The sequence below is a fragment of the Chiroxiphia lanceolata genome, chromosome 2, assembly GCF_009829145.1.
Source record: "Chiroxiphia lanceolata isolate bChiLan1 chromosome 2, bChiLan1.pri, whole genome shotgun sequence".
Lineage (NCBI taxonomy): Eukaryota > Metazoa > Chordata > Aves > Passeriformes > Pipridae > Chiroxiphia > Chiroxiphia lanceolata.
The window spans coordinates 43,558,012-43,574,806 of record NC_045638.1 but is presented as its reverse complement, the minus strand read 5'-3'; positions in this window follow the sequence as shown (position 1 = coordinate 43,574,806).

Below are 16,795 nucleotides of genomic sequence, written 5' to 3'. Positions count from 1 at the left end.
TGATTGATATAAGGTGTGAAATATATTAGGTATTCATTGCCTATTTATAAATCAGAGCACCTGTGTGAAGAAAATTTCCTTTATTTATGCTTTCACAGTCCATATGCAGAGAAAGCCACTAAAAATAGTTTGCATCTGGCGAGTTGATCACTGTGACAATTAAAGGTTTAAACAGCAAGATAAGTCTCTGCTTTCAGTAACACCTACCAATTTTGTTCACTGTGTGCACATCATTCAATATTTTCAAGCATTATGACGACCACACCTTTCTTTTTTTTCTCTTGAAAAGTGACTACATTACTACTAAATTTGTGATATATAATGTGTTACGGTAAGAAAAAAAACATCACTTGAGAATGCAGAAAACAAAATTTGCTTAAAATAGTCAATCTTTCAGACTTGATTTTCCCCAAGAAAATTCTTTTTAAGGTAATTTAGTACCTAATTGTTTTCTATTGTATTGTTAATTTTTTTTCATAAACCAAAAATTGTAACAGGGATATAATTTTCATTATGTCTTTAAAAAGTGAGATTCTTTTGTTCTATCTTGTTTGTAAAAATTTTATGTTTGATACTCGCGTTTGTAAAGCAAGGCTTGTAGAAGCCAATACAGTCTTGCCTGATCTCAATTACTTATATTTTAGTAGGAAATTCAAGGTTTAGATTGAACAAAGGAATATGTACTCATTGGATTAATCAAGAAAGAAGTGTTATATTGTTTGCAATATATTCATCTACCTTTAATTTCAATGAAAGGTATACTTGTATACTATAAATCAGGTCTAGACTGAGTATTTTAAAAAAGAAGCTTGAGGAATAGAAAGACTACAGCAAGGGATGATTGGATCAAGTGACAGCTGCACAGTTCAGTGACAGCATCAGCACGCATTTGGATAAACACTCAGGCTATTGAAATCATCTTTTTTATGCATAAATGTGAGGAAATTCAGTGGGTTTGCTCAAATGGGTAGTCATCTTATAGGACTGTGTTCTCTTGCCCATTTGGTGGAATCAGCAAGTCAATGGAAGACTAGAAAGCTCATGCCCAGCTCCCTGTCATAGGAGCTGGCTACATTCACTTGCTACATTCCTACACTGAGGTCATTTCCAGATACACTTCTCTATAGTCATTAACACTGTTATCCTTTTTCCCCCACTCACAGTCTATATAGCAGGGAACAGACCACACAGAATGTGCTCCACTCTGTTCCCATAGTGGAAGAATGATGTATCCCTGAAATTCCCAGTTGTTTTATATACGCAATGGATAATTTAGAACTGAAAATTAAAACCTGGCCACCCACTCAAAAGAAAGGTCTTTGATTTTTCCTTTTTCAAAGCTCTGTAGTTCCAGTGCAGACATCCTGCTGTAAGACCGACACCTAGTATATGTATGGCCAGTCTTCGCAAACGAAGATTTGGGAAAGGTCTTTTAACCTTCGAGCCTGCGCAGTGGATTTTTTAGGTGAGACACAGAGTGCGCTGAGCTGAGCCCACCCTTTAATCCTGAGGTTCATCTGCCGGGGCCGAGCAAGCTTGGACAGTGGCAGTGAGGTCCTCAGGACGTAGGTTTGTTTAGAGTGACCTTCTCTGAGATGGATGGCCTTACAGGGCTGACGAGCTCCATCTGCCCGGGGGACTCCTCTGACCGGGAACCGAACCCAGGTCGCGGCGGTGAAAGCGCCGCATCCTAACCACTAGACCACCAGGGGGCCCCGACACCTAGAATGGTAAGAGAAAATGTTTGGGTTTCACTTTCTCAGGAGAATATGGACAGGAGATATTTGGGAACACTGAAGGAGAGAGAAAGACTCACTAACAAGTTCTTAGGAAGAATTCACAAAAAACAGTTTTCATAAATGCCTGGAAATACTTCTTAGTCTCTCCCACCCCAAGACTTTCCTGGAAAGATATACTGACTCACTGCACTGGTCACTATATTAGTAGCAGACAAGTATCTCAAAGACTTCCATTTATTTTAGAGGACTGTGTTCCTCAGACTCCTCTGCTGAATGTTGACTACCTAGTTACAGGCCAGGGACAGCTGGATGTAGGATCTCTCCTTTATATATATTTGAAGAACTAAAATCACCATGCCAGTCCTTCAAAATGACTGACTACTGTGTTCCTGCGCCCAGATGCTTTCTTACTTTCCCATAGTATTTTTATCTGGAGGACAAAGCTCAATGTAATGTACACAGATGAGTGGACCACAGTTATTAGCAGGTAGATTGCATTCTAGAAAAACTAGAGATAATCCTCAGAGAGGGCCCTACCAGCTACTGGCATGTACCCCTGATGCCAGAAAGAACTCCTTGGGTCTGGCTTTATAACTACCTACTACTCTTCTAAATCCCATAGCTGGTAATGCAGCAGGAGAGGGTTGAGATGGCTTCATGTAGCACGAGGGACGAAGGGAAACTTGTCCTGGGTGAGGGGCACTGTACCAACTGCTCATCCAAACTGTGTACCTGTACCCTACTCAGAGGCACAAGTGGAACAAGAACCTTTAGCAGCATTAGGCACCCCTCTGGAAAGTGAATGAGGACTTGGGGTGAGGGTGCTGAGGAAATGACACAAATTAAGAACTCATTTCAGACAACTGTTGCTTCAGAGGTATAACCATGTTCCCTCTTCTAAACATTAGTGCTCCTGACTAGCCTAGTGGTTCCCCCCCCATGCCCTCTTGGCTGTGGACCCAAGATCCCCATGCCAGCTCAGTTCTGTGCACCTAGACCTTCTCTGAGTGATTCTAGAGATATAATCATCTGTAGTTCTGTGCCCTGAATGACCCAAAGCCAATGTTGAACGAAACTTCTCCAGTTTTGTCTCTGGCTCTATTTCCTGCTATTGTTCCTGACTGGTCTTCCCAGATGGACTTGGGTCTGGTTCAATACCTGAAGTTACCTAGGTTTTACTGAGCAGTTGACAGAAACTGGTTCTGTCACCAACCATGGACTTCTCAAGTGCTAAGGGCTATACACTAGCAAAATCATGGCCTGTACTAGGGTCACCCTCCGTGCCTAGATAGACATAGCAGCAACTCCTGGAAGAATTCATCGCTTTCTTACTCATCTGTAGCTCTGTTCCCAAAATCAGTGTATTTATTGACAGCTTTCTTGGCCAAGTGAGAAGACACCATTTTGATCTGATGTCTGGGAAGATGCTGGAATTTGATACTTTTTTCCCTGCTACACACACTGAGAATCTCTGTTGCTCCCTAATTTCCTGCTGACTGTGGAAACTGTTGGAGCATGACTGAAGTGCGCTGAACATGTTCTGCAAGTCCTCCTCTGTGGAGGAGAAGCATGACATGACACAGTTCATCCATGAGCCTGGAGGAAATAGAGGTACATAGGGGAGGGCACACCACAAAGGAAGAGACATCATGATTACCGCTTAAGCTTAAATGACATTCCCAGACTTATAGTTTCATTGACTTTATAAAAACCTAGAGTCTGCATTTTCAGCACTTTGATTAATCTGCTTCTTCTGCTGACTATTTTTGGAAAATTTCCTTTGTTGTTTAACTTATAATAGCTTTTGAATGAATTAATTCATTCTACTCCAATTCTGCAGTTTTAGTTGTGTAATTATTTCTATCTTTTCATGCCAGATATCAAGTCTGTGTAAGTTCAATCTTGGTCTTCTTACACTAGTTGTAGATTTTGATGGTACTAATTCAGTGATCTACGTTTCTTAATGTCTTCATTGCTGCCTTACATTAAGCCGTGGACAATTTTGCCATAAGGTTTTAAATATATATATATATATATATATATATATATATCAGTGATAAAATAAAAATAAACCTAACTTGGCTAAACCTAACTTACCAAAATCAAATGCTTTAAAGTATACAAGAAATTATTTTAACAACGAGTGTGTAAGAGAAGATCGAGGTAATTAACTCACTTTTTCCTAAGATGTAGGTTTTTTTCACTGTATAGTGAACTTTTTTTTTTGCTTTAGGAGCCAGGCACCTTAATTCTTCACCTTACACATATGCTGATTTCCTTCAGGGCTTCCACTTGGAGTCCCTCAACAGAGAAATGTCCAATTGCCCTGAGAAGATAATTTGCTTCAAGACTGTCTCTACTGCTAGAAATAGGTATAATTTGAACAAGATTTTCCTTCGCTATTCTGAATAACAACACAAACCTTTTCCATGGCTTCTAATCTCTCTCTAAAATCACACTTCCTTGGTGTCAGATCAAAAAGCAAACCTGTGGTGGTCTGTAAAGCAGTCATCTTATTATTCAGCTACCATTTTCTGAAGATGCATTGAAAATTAGTATTTTTCATATTTTAACATGCCTCTTCACTGGCAATGGTACAGCTCAACTTACCATGCCCCACTGGAAGTAGATTTAAAGCCAAAATGAGTGCCTCCCAACAAAAACAAACAAACAAACATAAAGTGCAAACTTACAGTGTCTTTAACTTACAGGTCCACACAGAATTACTTTAAATAGAAGTCACCTTTCTCCCTTCTCTTCCCTTTGCTTTTTAACCCTCATCTATTATTTACTCAATTCTTTCTCTCTTAGATCAATATCTTCAGGCTAAAAACTTAAAACTGTAAAAGTTCAGCTGTTTCTCATTCATCTGTATTCCTGTTTTCTTTTAAGAGCTGTGTTGTGACTAAAAGTCTGTGTTGAAATCAAATTAACCAGAAATAGCAGTTCAGTTTCTTTGTTTATATTTAAGTTAATTAAGTAAGGTAGCATCCCTTCAGTTAGAAGTATGGAGCAAACACAGCTTACATGTTTTTAAGAAGAAACTCTTGAAGCCATATAGGTTTTCTTTTCATATTGGCATCCCACATGTTCATGCTGCCTATATGGAAAACAAAGAAATAATCTTTCTCTTTCAATATTTCTCTTCCTCTTTCCCACATGTTATCTTTAGACCAGTTATTACATTACTCACTTTGTTGCAACCCTGGAGACTGACATCTTGCTTTTGTTAGAAACTACTTTCCTCTAGTCTGTCACCCTGAGCCAAACAAGACAATGGTCAGCCTTGATAGGCTGTGGGAGCATAGATGGGCAAGCAGTTTTTTTCTGTTTGTGGACAGATGCTTGGGAGCCTAACAGAAGCAACAATATTAGTGTGCTGCTGAATTGGAACTGTATATTTGCATGAAACCTGCATACTCATATGAATTCCGCAAGGCCAGCTTTCCTAAGGAGAGGTAAAACTGCTACAATATCAGGTTTGCTTTTCAAATTGCCCAGCAGTTACCTCTGAATTTAAAAAAGGCACTTATTTTGATGTTTAACTCTTTATTTTTAGCAACTTCAGATCAAAGATCTTGTACTTGTGGGATGCACTGAGACACAAGACTTCCTATGGCATTTCATAACAGTAAACGCACAGAAGAATGCAGATCAATATTCATCAGTAAGCACCACAGAATTTATCACTGACATTCATCTAGCCTGAAAGAAATTGAAATGCTCTGTCAGAAAGAACTCTCTCTGAAATGAAAATCAGAGAGGAAAAATTTCTATGAAAAATTGTAAGTTTTAAAACCTCATAATCTGACTAAAGAATGAATTTCTAAGAAGACATCCAAAACCTGATTCTTTTCAGTCATATGCTTTTGCTATAGATTGAAAATAATAGCTGAGCTAAAACTTGCAGAACCAAAAGTAAACCTAGAAAGGATAAGAAAGCAGCAACCGAAGAGAATCTCTGTGTTCCATTTTTATTATAAGGAGAAAACCTGTGCTTTTGTTTATAGAGAAGGAATTGAGGCAAGGACATCTACCTCCTTTGCAGCTTCACACTTCCTTTTTTGTCAGTAATCCAGTCTTTGATGTGGGTTTGGGTCAAATAGTAACAGCAAATTATACATTTTCTCAGTCTATTTCTGGGTGCTTTATGATGTTATGGTTAGCTGACAGTTTAAATTCTTTTCCAGATTATAACAGTATGATCCTTCTTCCTCTTACCAATATTTGTCAGATCCCACTGTAGGGTGATCCGAAAAGTAAGCTCAAGCTGCAGTAAAACTAACTCACCAAGAAAAATCACAGATCTGATTACTCATCTCTGGGAACAGTTTCACAGGGGGGACCTTACACATGCCACTCAATGGTAACAGGTTGGTTTAATAGCCTCCACCTGGTAGACAGGATAAGGAAACAACTGCAAGCAGTTCTACCTTAAATCAAATTGTAGAAATACGTCATCAAACTTACTTTACAGAAAAAATTAAGAAGAGCTACTTAATCTATCAGTATTTTTGGGGATTAAGATAATCTACAGGTTATGTTTTCTTTAACAGAGAGTAGAATTACTGGAATTCTAGATGGACTGACCTGAAAAAAATTACCAAATTTACTTCATCATCTTAACAATGGAAATTGGATTAGTTCAGATTTATTTTCCAGAAAAGCGATACTTTTTTTTTATACTTTCATTTTAAAAGCAGCAACCAGACAAATAGTAGAATGATGAACTGCTATAGTGAAATTGGACCATAAATCTAGGGAATCTGAATGATTAAAAAAAATTGAAAAACATTTCATCTTTTTAATGGGCCTAATTGATAATATTCTTCCTCAACATGAGTTCATACATTACTTTCAGGAATTTCAGTTCAAATTCATCTCTCTCTTCTAGATGGTAGTTTTGTATAAACCAGAATTGTTCATTATAACTCTCCTACAGCAAAATGAAAAATAGAATATCAAAGAATCATGAGTAAATTGTTTCAAAGTACAGTAATTTATATTGGACATCTGGACATGTGACTCATAGGAAGGAAACTAGTACTGATCAGATGAAAATTCAGAGAATGAAGAATTTGCTTACTTTTATATAGTCTGATTTATGGGACTTTAGGCTTATTTTAATTTTGTATTGATTACAAAGCCTTTGCATAGATTAATGATAAAGGTTAAAACTCCTTCAATAGTAAAGAAGACTGGAAAGATGGATTTCTTTACTTACAGGAGGCATTACTGGCAACGTTGATTCCAGCACCCCAGAGCCTTGCAGTTATAATGAACGTCTTATAATGATCGTGGATTTAGAAGCTATTGCCCAAGAAAGCAATAGGAATAGATCCAAAGAAGATTACTGTGATTTTCTTTACCTCAGACATAGTTATGTTTAGTCTCTGTATGGAAAATAAAACTAAGTGTTTTAGACACATAATACTTGCTATTATAGCAAAACAGTTTGAGCATATATGCTGTATATGCTAAAACTGACCAGCAAGTAAAAAAGTTCATATTAGCCATTTCAACAAATAATGTTATCTCTTTCTGATTCTTAACAATGTGAAACAAATGGGAATGTTTTGGTTTGTTACACCATTTGTTTTTATTACATTAACTCATAAAAGCTTTGTTTTCTCAATGGAAATACTGAGTTCATTAATGTATAATGTGAAACAAATGTCACTGTCAACTTTGAAAGAAAACTTTCAAATACTGGACTAGAGATTTAATGTCTGCTGCTCTTGTAGTTAAAATGACTTGCCAGACTTATGTTAAGATCATTGATTACACTCTATTTCTTGTGTATACAGATTTCATAAAATAAGTGCAGTTAAACATGATATGTTGGAATCATTTCATAATATATGTTTAACCATGCAGAATTCTCTTAGATAATGCCATTAGACAGGTTTCTTAATTGCTTTCTAACAATAACAGTAACACTATTCCTTTGTTTCTAGGTGAGATTACTTGCATCTTGATATTCTCTGTACGGTTATAATTGTTATTTGTGTTGACTTGTTTATTATTATGATTGTTAAAATATATGAAGTAAAAAAAGAGGATTTTAGATCAAATTATTTCCTCCAAATAAGCACCTATTATACATTACAGAAATTTTCTTCATTGTTTATATCTAGTGCACAGACAGAGAGCAAAAACTGACAACAGTTCAATGTGCTCTGTTTCAAAGAGTTCTTACCTGCATCCTGCTACAGTGATATGTGTACCTATAATGTAATATGCTGTGTACATGTACAGTGACATAGTTTTCATGGTAAAACGGTGAAAATTCTGTCTCTTAAGAACTGAGTGGATAAAGCACAAGAAAGTTACTCTTAGAGATAAAGAAATCTAATGGTGGCTTGATTATCACCGCATTCCACACACCGACACAAGAATCCCAGACACCGATGATCTCCCTTTGCAGAGGCAAGTTAAACATAAATTTGAAGTTTGTTTGGCTCCTCTGTTCCACATCACCTTACGGCATATAGCTCAGGTTCAGTCCTCCACTACTCCAACTCAAGGTTGTCCTTGGGATCTGATACAGATAGTATAGGATACTTTTCTTAGGAATAGCCATGAAAACCCACATGACTGCATTTCACTAAAAGAAATGACTGGTCAATTGCAGAGGTGAGACTCATGAGGACATTAAAAATTTGCTGCTAGAATTTGTATCACAGTATAGAATCCTCCTATGATATTAAACACCTCTCCAAATGTAGGTGATTTCATTGGCTGTGGTCTACATTGTAAAGTAATTTAGCTTGTGAGTTGTCTCCTGGTTTCAGCTACTGTTACTGACATTGCATGAACATTTATTCACTCCGTGGCTGAGCACTAAGGAAAACTATCTCTGTCACTCCAAAATAAACTTCAAGTTCTGTGGATAATTCATTCCACGGACTGGTTCCAAAGGGTAGCGCAAACCAGACAGCTGAAGGCTTGGGTTTCTCTGCCCTGCAGAGTCCCTCAACAGGTTTTTTATTTTCAAAATACTTTCCCATACCTGAATATCATAACCTAGAGCCTGTAACGCATTCCTTCAGTTTCATGATATAAAAACTCCACCTGGTGGGTTGCAGCACAGCCCTCATGTTTTTTTCAGGCACTTTAAACTAAAAACAAACAAACAAAATGATAACTGGGTCCCTGAGACAGGGAGATCACTGTGTGAGGTTTAAAAGAGATGCAGGGCATTGTACCACGAGGTGGAGATCTGTTCAGCAGTTTCTTCTAGGTATTGCTGTCCCTGAGCACAGTAGGCGCACACCGTTCAACACCATTTTGCCTGAAGGATCTCCTTCTGGGATGTATATTTATCTATGTAAATATAGCTCCAATGAAATTTTCTGTACTTTAGCGGGAAACACTTTCACGAAGCCCTGGCTTCTAAGAAATGTTTGCCCATATCAGATATTGACTGTTTTCATGGTAGTATGCAGCCCTTCAACACCAGATGCTGAAACCAAAATTGATTAAAGACAAGGGTTTAGGCATAAAAGTGAAAATATACTACTACAGGTGAAGCAAATATGAACTCCATCAATACTCCATTTTTTTATTTTATTCTATTATATTTTATTTTTTGTTTTCCTACATAGAATTTCTAAAATGTAATCCATTTGTGAGATCTACATGATCTAGCATTTAGTTATATTTTTCCATCAAAAATATAAAGCATGATGGTAGGGAATATGTTGGAAAATACTCAGTGGTCACTCATTATTGAACCTGTTAGGTGAGTAACTGTAGGATTTATCTGTCCAAATTCAGAGCAAATATCTAGATCTGAGTATTCCATCTCCTTCTGCGTTTACTTATTTCTCTACATTCATTAGACTTGATGATCTCAGAGGTCTTTTCCAACTCGGCTGGTTCTATGATTCTCTGATTGTAATGGGAGCTGCTGTAACTGACTGATGCAGGGATTCAGTTGTCTAAATAGAAGGACTAAAAGGCATTGGAGATGCTCTAAGATGTCCAAGACATCCTTAAATGGTTTTACAAGAATCAGACTGCTTTTGGATAAGCAGCTGTATGTCAAGTGTGATATCTCTCTTCCCTATGCCTAAAATGTCTGTAGACATCTATGTTTAACCAAATGGACCCAAGGTGTAAATGTAGACTCTACAGATATGAAAAACTAGATGGAATAAATTGTACCTTGCATATCATCTCTTATTAACATCTGAAGCTCACCACTTCAGCACCAACATAATGTTACCTTATGCTGCATTTGGGGTAATGCTCACACTTAAGCTTAACATTTCTGACATAAACTGAGCCATATAACCACTATAACAAAGTGAATGAAATTTTGCTCTGCCAAAATATGAGCTCATTTGTGATTTCAAAGTAAGTGTACTGAATTGTTTTTAATGGATGTATTTTAAGGACTCTGGCCTTCATATTTAAAAATGATCTCATACAACTGAGAAGGTGTAAGCTAATTTTTGGCTTGTTGGACTTTTTTAATTTTACCTTTTCATTACTTTTTGTTTGGTTTCTTCTTGCATAAGGCAAAGTGACTGTAGAAGAATTTATGAGAATTATGAGAATCACTGACTCTAATTTATAAAGATAATCAATATCCCTGTGCTCCAAGATACACATTAGTCACTGGATGCTAGAAGTTAGGAGTCCCAATGGACTGATTATTTTAATTTGTCACTGTATTTATTGTTTCTCCCACCTCAAAAGCATCAGACAACAGTCACAAGCAGACTCAAATAGTGAAACAGAGACATTACTGTTTTAGCAAAATCTATTTATTTGGGGTTCGAAACTTCTTTTCTATTGCACCTTGCCCTTATTGGCAAGTTATTGGAATTGACACAGTGAGATTACACTCAAATTAAGATTTTAGACCCAAAAGAATGACACAAGGTGATAAGAATAAAAACTATTTTACATCATGCAATTTTATTATCAGTGAATGGTGTTTCCTAGGCATTGATTTCATTGATTGGGTATTGATAGGGCAGCAGTTATATGTATGTTTATGTAACAACAGATTGCATAATGAAACAGTCTTCATTCACTCTAAATTAATAAAGTTGGATCCTTTGTTTTTTTATTGTGAACCTTGGAGCAAACAGAGCTTCACTGAAAGACAAGTTTGAACTACTAAGAAATTCAGCTGAGTAAACTGATTTATAATTTAGATATGGCAAACACATGTGCAATGTTACATAATTCAGTGTTCTTTAAAATTAAAGCTTAGAAATCTCCAAAGTTTCATTGGAAAAGTGTTTGAAAATTGTGACATTTCTTTAGCCTCTGTGGATCAACTGTTAATTTCTCATTCATTAAATGAAAGCTAAACAAAATAAAGCAAAGATATATTTTTTACTAGGTTGATTCCTGACTTAATTCTCAGCAGAAATATCTCACGTATCTCTCACTGTTCACATCTTCAAAAGCAACATAGTCAAAGAACAGTAAAGCAATGTAGGTTCCTTCCCTCTGTACTACTTGTTAATGACATCCAGTGGGGGGCTTTTTGTTTGCTTGTTTGTTCATAACTAGTGCTGAATTGTGAAACATTTAATATTTATAGAATCACAGAATCACAGAATTGTTGGGGTTCGAAAGAAGCTCCACAGGCATCCACTCCATTGATGCTGTTCTTTTCTGTTTTGCTTAAACTGTGTAACGGAGAGGGTAAAAGTTGCATTGCATAATAAAACCACAGATTTCCTGAAGTGTGTGAACACAGGCATTGCTATATGTGTACTATATGAAGGGCATATGTTCAAGCATAATATAGCATATGTTTTCCTTTCAGGGACATCCCTTAGGTTTTCCAAGTATAGATGCAATCATAAAAACAGCAGCCTCCAGAAATTAGTCCTTTGCCAGGTACACTTCCTAATAGAGTTTCACACATCTTTTCCTCCCCTCATTAAGACTTCATGATCAACATCACATAAATTTCACGTGAGTCTTTGAGTAATAGTAGAGATAGTCCATTGTTTATGCTTTTCTTTCTAAGCACGTGAGACTGATAAGTATTTTGTGATGTGTTTAAGAGTTATGGCTTAAATACACTAGCCAGGGTATGATCTGTCATATACTCAGTATTTTTTTCTCTTTTTTTTACTGTTCATTAGATTAATATATAAATTTTCTCTTTAAAGTAGGAAATTAAAGTTTTCATAGGAACCACTATGTATAACTGAAGTGTTTCTGAGGTATTGAAGCACAGCTCTGTGATTTAGTTAATATAACTATGTTTTGAAATATTTTCATGATATTGTATAGTTCGGAATAAAACCTGATAAAAAAAGGTCCAGTGAAATAAAGGGAGAAAATATCCATTAGAAGCTTTGAAAGCTCCAGCTGACAAAAGATTGAACAATAAAAAAGAAGTTTTCGGAACTAGTATGTCATTTTAATTTAGGGAATGAAAATGTAAAGTAAATACTTGGTTATTGTTGTTGTTAAATTAATGCATTTTTTTTATGTTTACATAAAGTCACTATTGAGAACTTATTACTGTGAATTGCAGGAATCAAATTAATATTACGTCTTCTTTCATACTACAAAAATACATCTACATTAGTCAGTGTTGATGTTTACTTGACACAGTAAGGAGATTGTCTTAACTCTTGTTTCCTGCAAATTCCTAAACCCATTGTTCTGATATCACTGTCCCTTCATTCCACTTAGTCATTATGCTACTCTTCTTGCTGCCTTTCCCTACAACTTCTTCAACTTACTTTATCAGCTTCATCCAAATTTTTCTTCTACTTCCTCAAAATGCTATTGCTCTTTACTGACATCTATAAATTCATGACCAGCATGCCCACATGTCATCTTTTTCCAGGTATCTCACTATTCTAAACTACATTTTCAACTTCATATTTAAAAATTCATCTATGTCAAGTCAGGGTTTTGGTCTATTCATCTACGCTTTATGTATTTCTTTAACCTCTCATAAAGCTTCTTCATGATCTTTCTTAAATATTTTGGACAGAACTTCAAGTAGTGATGGTTTTCTTCAGAGCCTATGTGTTAAAAGATCCTGAAATTTCAATTACATATGATTTAAATAATTATTTTTCTTCTAAGAAGAATTTCGCCTACAACTTTACAGTGCTACACAACACATTCTTTCCTATCTGAAACACTATCCCATCCTTACTTAAATTTTTCCTCATATTTGAGGCTTGTAGATAGTGCAGGTTCCATAAAGGCTGTATTTTGAATCTTCCAGAACATCGTAAGAGTGTTGCACAGAGAGAAGTCCAGTTCTTTCTCCTCTCTAACTCTTTTTCTGAGTTTGTGTCCAATGGGATACCTATAGCAGCTTATTTTGCACCTTCTGTTTCCCTTGAATCCCCATGTTAGTCCTGTTATGTGTTACTCAGCAGACGGAAGATAATACAGCGAGGTGGTTGAGGTTTCAAACTTTCTGATTTGGTTTCAAAGTAGGCCATTGTCAGAGGATGTTTCATTTAATACTTTTAATATATTCAAAGTCCCAGCATGCCCCTTGGTAGGCAAGCATCTACTACCCCAAAGTCATAGCCCGTTTTTGTAATGTTTTGACAATCGCAGTAGACGAGATCCATGTCAAATGAAAATCTTCCATGACTTTATGATTGACTTTTCAAATCAAAGGTTCTTGCTGAATATTGAAAGGAAATTGTATTAGTGTTGCAGTTACTCTGGAGAACACAACAGATCAGCTCCAAGGCTGCCAGTACCATTATCTCTCAAAAGCCTTAAATATCTTTAGAACATGTTAAAAAGCATTAGAAATACTCTGTAGCTGTTATAATATAATGAGATGCTGTAATAGTAGTCACAATGTTCGGTGAAATTATTTTATTGATTTTTTTTTTCCTAAACCACAGTAGGACAATACTTTAGATTGCAGCCACTTACTGACTTTCAGAGCTGATGTCAGGGACAGGTATGTGATATTTGTCAGCTTTGCTTTATACAGGCTTATGCAAATTATAACTTTTCTTCAGAAAAAAAATCCAATCTGAATCTCCACTGAGACTTCTGAGTTTTACCATTTTCCAGTCAAAATATTATTTCTAGTATGATTTTGATACTAAATTAGACATTTATCAGAGGAAATTTGAAATACTTGGGAAACTTAAATGCCTTTTCTATAACATAACTCCAGCTTCAGGCATGTGGGGAGACTATAACCAAATAAGTTTGCTTTGTTTGGTCTGTTCTGCTACAAATGTTTGGATAGCTCTCATTGCAAGTATGCTGTGAACTATGGAGATTAAATTCATTTAGAGAAAAGGATTGTTTCTGCTACTGATAATGATTTATGAAAGGTGGCATATATGTTTAAATCCTGATGCATAATGGACAACAGAACCTACTTATTTAAATAGAAAGTATAGCCCAGGTGCAGGAGTTAAATTCATAGTTATACTTATTAGAGCTACATAAAAAAAAAACCCAACAACATAGCATTCTGGAATCAAAAGACAGTTCTGTTCAAACAGGCTATTTTTAAGGAGTGTGGGGGTTTTTCAGTGATTTTTTTTTTCACCAGATTATGCCTATATAATTTTTTGAACCTTATTTCAATAAAGTCAAAGTTTTGGCATAGATCTATGGGGTTGAATAGGATAAAGGTTTTCTATATGTTTATACTACAATCCTAACAGTGTATTCATTGATCAGCAATGAGTATGTTAAATTATTTATGACATTTTAATTGATCAAAGGAAAATATATTGATAGGTTTAAACATTTTCTGTTTTCATGGGAACTTCCAAAGTCTGTAGTTTTCATTTGAGGCTGGAAAGAAGAGAAAAAAAATCCATCAAAAGAAATCTCTATTTTCCATAATAATGTAAATTAAATTTTCACTAGAAATTAAACCTGACTCTCCAGTCAGTAATTAATATCTAGTGACATTGCCTTCAGATTCAGAACACATACTCTAATTGAAGCTGGTTATTTCTTCTACTGCAAAACCTGGGAGCTATATTTCATTTCTATAGTAATTTGCTTTTATAAGTGATATCCTGGTTAAGGATCTCTCTCTCATTACTGTGATAATGTATCTGTAAATACACTGGGAAAAATCTACTTTGTTATACCTATAGCACTCAGCCAACTGCTTTGTTTTATAGGTGAGAGTTGAATTTTTCACTGTCTGTTGAAATTAGTCTTTTTAAATATGAGAAAACCTCACTAAAACTCTGGAGAAATTATACAAACCATTTTTTGCTTTGTTTTGCTGTTGTTCTACTTACAGAACTTCCCTGAAAAAAACACCTTGATATACCTCGATATTGATGATCCACCCAACAAACATTCAGTGAAGTGTTGAGTGACTGCTCTTTTTCTAGACAGGTTACTGAGTGTACATGATGAAGAAAGGTTGTATTCTCTCCTTCCCAACATCTATTGTCACTCTTCTTTCTTGTATGTCCACTTGCATTGTACTTACGGAGCTAATTTTCAGAAATTCCAGGAAGAGAATTGGATTGATAAATCCACACAAAATAGCAGTATATTCTGCTTAGTACAGCAGCATAGAAGACTGTGTTTTTTTTCAGACAAGATCTAGCAGTTTTTTTCAAACAACGTGGTTGACATAAGCTGACTCTTCCCGTAATGCTTTTTTTTTAAAGCTGTAAGAAGGATATTTGAGTACATAGACCATAAGTTCACAAGAAGCATCTTTCAAGTTGCTTTTCGAGAAAAGAGTACTTTTAACACAAGCACCAAAAAAGTTGTTCTTTTTAAAAATTAATATCCTCTGCAGCTTCTGTTAAACCAACTTAACAAAGAAGATAACACCATGACTAAAATATTTATACTTCATCCTAGTCCCTTTGAATAATCAAAAAAAAAAAGTTCACTACTTTGTTCATCTTTCCTAATGATACAGAGAGGAAAGAAGTACCTAAACAATGAATACCAATGCAGAAACTCAGACTGTAAAATCAATATGTCAGCTCAGTAGAGCTGAGCTTCTTTCTAATGCTGCTATTCCAGCAGTAGAGTTTACCTTCTGAATTATATATGTATTGACCTAATTACATAAATATTGACTTTGCTTTATATGAAGCCTTTTTCAGTCTCAGTGTAATTACAATGTCAATATTTGTTGTATGTAATAACACTGAATTTAGTCTTGTTAATTTTGATTGATAGTGGCATGCCACAAGTTATTTTATGGGATAAGACAGTTAGTGTAGAAGCATGCATAGCAGACACAAGCTGAAAATGCTACCAAATTTCAGTGTGTCTACAAGACCTTCTGTTTCCAATGTGTAACCAGGTAGAGGAAATATAATGGGTGATTACATCCTTGTTCCATACAAGGTACTCTTTTGAGTTGGAGAAATGTTTACCCTAGTCCACAAAAAGTACAAATATTCAACTGGGAACTCAGTGAAAAAGTTTCTGTTTGAAGTTAGCTTTACAATTTTGCCTTACAACGTTGTAAATTCTGTTTAAATTGTGCCAAAATGGAGGTTTTATGTAGCAACAACTGCATTTTTCTACATACCTTCCATCAGGTATGCATTATTTTGGAATATTTTTGGGACCCAGACACAAAAAGTTTCACATTAAATTATTTCTCTTTTTCTTCAAATCCAAGAAAGATGTGAGCAGTAAACTTTTAGATACTACTGGGACTTGAGAAAGTGTTCACTTTGGTTTCCAAATGTTTGTTGAGATACATTTCTACAAGAACAATTTTGTTCATAGCTGGCAGACCTGTGAACTGCTTTCAATGATGAATAGCCATATAGTGTAGTGCGTGTTTCTAGATGCAACTGTAAAAGATTTAAATTTGGCAGTTGCATGGGAATTAGAAACCAAGCTGTGACAGTCTGTGTGCTGAGGATATTTAAATTTGTTCTAGCTATAATATGTTGCCAGTAGTGACAAGGCATACATCATTCTGTATTTTCTTGTTTGTCTCAGCAGGGATACCAGACAAGACGAACCTCAGTGACGTAAAGCAGATCCATCAAATCAACGATGGCAGCACTTTAGACACAACTGGAGCAGGATGTACAACAATGGCCAATTATATAACATTTATGCTG